General features: G+C 41.7%; 1 long non-coding RNA gene across 1 annotated transcript in view; it reads left to right on the top strand.

The window, feature by feature from the left end:
- Positions 1 to 562: 562 nt before the first annotated feature.
- The window catches only part of LOC129683182 (uncharacterized), a 9,069-nt gene continuing 5,936 nt past the window's right edge, over positions 563 to 3,695 (top strand). Inside the window, exon 1 of the long non-coding RNA XR_008721120.1 lies at positions 563 to 659. This is a non-coding gene — a long non-coding RNA (uncharacterized LOC129683182). The remainder of the gene's footprint in view (positions 660 to 3,695) is intronic.

The raw sequence follows: 3,695 nt of genomic DNA, 5'->3' as shown, positions 1-3,695 counted from the left end.
GTATAGGGTTCAAACAAATGAGAATGCATATACGATTCAAAACTTTTAAGAAAGAAAGTAATTAAATTTGGTCTTTTTACGAATAAAGATCTTATAGAAAGCATTAACATGATTTGTGAGTAAGAGATGAGTTTTAATTAGCATATTCTTTCCTAACAAGTTCATTTAAACTATTTCTCAAGTGTTTTTCTGAGGCCTGTTAGAATGGCACTAGCTGAATCAAGCCAGTGTTCATATGGTCTCTGCAGAATACTCATTTGCTTATTTATACCCTCGTTTCTTCAGAAAAAGATTTGAAGAGTCTGTCTGTATAGAATAGGAAACCCATGATTACTTGTCCATCACTTTTAAATGAAGTGTCTGGAAGTGATTTGGGCTTTATTGCAGCTGAAGTCTGCTCTCAGCCCTCTGCTTTTGTGAGGGCTCAGTGAGCAGTTTTCTCACCGTTCCTGTCCTGCTCTTGCACTAATGTTTACACCTAACACTTTTAAAACTTACAAGCCACTGTGTGCTTTTGTCTCTGCTTTAGGTACAATGGCGCTTTACCTAATGGTGACAGGGGCAGGAGGAAAAGCAGATTTGCTCTCTATAAGCGGACCAAGGCCAACGGCGTCAAACCCAGCACAATCCATGTGGTCTCCACACCGCAGGCATCCAAGGTAGGTGGCTGTGGTGAACGGTGATATGAACATTTCTCATCAACTGCTGTTTCCTCTGGTCTTCTTTTTAACGGAGGGCAGAGTTGCTCAGCCACGTGACACTGGAGAATGTTTTTGAAGAGCTGTGCTGTGCACTCTGATGGGTTAGCCTTGGCCAGCTAGGTGCCCACAGCATCCCTCCTCCCATTGGTCGTTGTTAATGCTCAAATGTATCTGGAGACCTTGCAGGATGGCTGGTGGGGAGGGCTGAAGTCCATGTTTTTAGGAAAGAAGGAGGCTAACATTCATCACGTTATTGTTGTGTTTGAAAGCTACGTGGTGCTTCTTATCTTAAAGAGGTTTGTATAAACCTGGGTATTAACTTCACAAAGATCTGTTCTTTTCCCTCTGTGCACTGAGCACAGCACGTTGTTACATTGCCTACGTGTTACTTGGAATTGAATTTGCATGTTTTTACGTTGTCCACATGTTACTTAGAATCGAGTTTGCAGGATCAATATGGCGTGAAGTGCACAGGTCTGAGTGATGCAGGATGTTCACTGTGGGCATTTCTTCCCAGTAAGTTTGTGTTGGATTGACTCAGAATAACCCCCCTAGCCTCATATATTCAACCTGGTCCCCACTTGGTGGAACTGCTTGGGAAAGATTAGGAGGTGTGGCCTTACTGGTGTGTGACTGGGGGTGGGCTTTGAGGCTTCAAAAGCCCATGCAGGCTCGTTTTCTGTCTCTGCTTGTTGCCTGTGGATCAGCATGTAAAGCTCTCAGCTACTGTCTCCTTCCTCCTATGATGAATAAAGATCTTATAGAAAGCATTAACATGATTTGTGAGTAAAACCCTGCAAAAAGTGTAAGCAAGCCCCCAATTCAATTTTTATGAGTTGGTCAGTTGCTTTGGTCGTGGTGTCTCTTCATAACAGTAAAACAGTAACGAAGACAAAGTTTGAAATAAATAAAATGTTAATTTCTTTTTTAAATTCTGTATTTTCTGATGTGTAAGCAAGAGGACAGTCTTGAGTTTCCAGTCTGGTTGGCAAGTTACTACACTCATAATACACTGTGATACCTAAATTCTTTGCTAAATAACACTTGCCTTTTCTATAAAATGAGAGAGAGAGAGAAAGAGAGAGAGAGACAGAGAGAGAGATTGATTGATTATGACTTTGAACAACCTGGACAATTCAAGCACTGACTCTGTTTTTACTGGACAGCGGCCTTCAGAGAACATGACACTTCCTTGGAGTGTGTACTTCTGCACAGCATTAACTGTGATCAGCCTCTGGACACTTTGATATCAAGAAGCCCTGATGCAGTGCCATGGAGAGAATATGATAGAATGTACAAGCTCAGATGCTTTGCTAATAATGATGAGTGAATGAAAAAAAGATACTAAGTAACAAAGAGATAGGAAAGATTAATTTTGAATGGACATCACTTTTGGCTACAGAAAGAAACTGAGAGAAAATAACATTTTGTAAGTAAATTTAGATTTTCCAGGATCTGAAGAAAGGAAGAGAGAGAATAGCAATAAGTTCTTGGGAGGTCAAGGACATGAGAAACATTTTATAGTCTGTATTAGTTACTCTTTCTTTTTTTAATCCCAATGAAATGCCTGACAAGCCAACTTACCCTACGCCATTTCAGCAGATGTCAGTTTATGGTGGCAGTAAGGGCACAGTGACCAAATGGCTCAGTCCCTGGTGGCTAGATCTTGCAGCACAACTTTTTTACTTTATGGTGAATCAGGAAGCAGAGATGGTACTGGAACCAAGGCTGAACAAAATAGGACTTTGTCGAGTTGACTCCCAACCAGCTAGGCCTCCCTTCCAAGGTTCTGCACGTTCTCTAAACAGCACTGTCCTCTGGGATGAAACATGGTGCCTGTGCAGGACATGTTGAAGCATCCGGTGAAGAAGGAGAACAAGACAAGTGTTTTGGAGCATGTGACGAGTGCCAAAAATATTCTTGTAGTGTAAATATGGCCCTTTCAGTTTGGCATAGCCATTGACATTTATCTTCCTATTCTTGTTTTGAATCTGTACTGTTAATTATCTTCTTTTTTCCAACATAATATTTTTATTGATTCTTTCTGAATTTTACATCATGTACCCATTATTGCCTTTTTACATTGGAGATTTTATGGTAATCGATGCCCGACAAAAGCTACAGAAAGCTAGGGCTATAGCATGTTGGTAGAGTACTTGCCTAGAATGTGTAGAGTCCTGAGATTGGTCCCTAACAAAACAAACACACACACACTTGCCTGCGTACACATACACGTGTTAAGGAGATTGTACTTTGATTATCTAGACTCATTCTGTGAGATGATGTGAAAAATTGTAGCTGTGGGGTATGTGGGCTCAGTGACTCTTTCTTCTTCTTTCCCCACCTCTCTTCCTGCCCACTTTAGCTTTTATTATTTTACCTTTATGCTTAGGTCTTGCTTTAAAATATTTAAATCATGTATCTCTTAGTAGTTGTCCAGGTCTGCATTTGAACATACAACCCACAATACTAAGAGTCGGGCACATCAGCTCTTGACCTTCTTTGTAATCTGAAAACATTTTTTTTTCCCTCAGAGCCTCTGGATACTCATTTGCAAGTTAAGCAAATTGACAGTAAGCAGGAGCCATAATGTATTTTGGTTATAAGCAAATTCTGGCTAAAAAGTAGGAAGGACAAAAGAAGAGAAACCGTAATGGAAAGGGTAGAAGAATCAGAGTCAGGGGAAAGTTGAGCAACCCAGTGTTGTGAGGGAAGAGAATGTGTGTCTCAGGGGAAGTTAGTAATGTGGCTGCTCTTCCACTGTGCAGTGGCTTGGATTCAGCTGCCCATGTCCCTGCTCAAGGTTTCCATTTTCAGGAGAGAATCTGGTAGGCTGAGCCTGGCCTCACTGTGGCCAAGGAAGATAAAGGGATCAGGGACCTTTTCCTTCCTTCCTTCCTTCCTTCCTTCCTTCCTTCCTTCCTTCCTTCCTTCCTTCCTTCCTTCCTTCCTCCCTCCCTCCCTCCCTCCCTCCCTCCCTCCCTCCCTCCCTCT

The sequence above is a fragment of the Psammomys obesus genome, unplaced genomic scaffold (assembly GCF_907164565.1).
Source record: "Psammomys obesus unplaced genomic scaffold, mPsaObe1.curated_primary_1811, whole genome shotgun sequence".
NCBI classification, from domain to species: Eukaryota; Metazoa; Chordata; class Mammalia; order Rodentia; family Muridae; genus Psammomys; species Psammomys obesus.
This window is presented reverse-complemented; position numbering and strand designations above follow the sequence as displayed.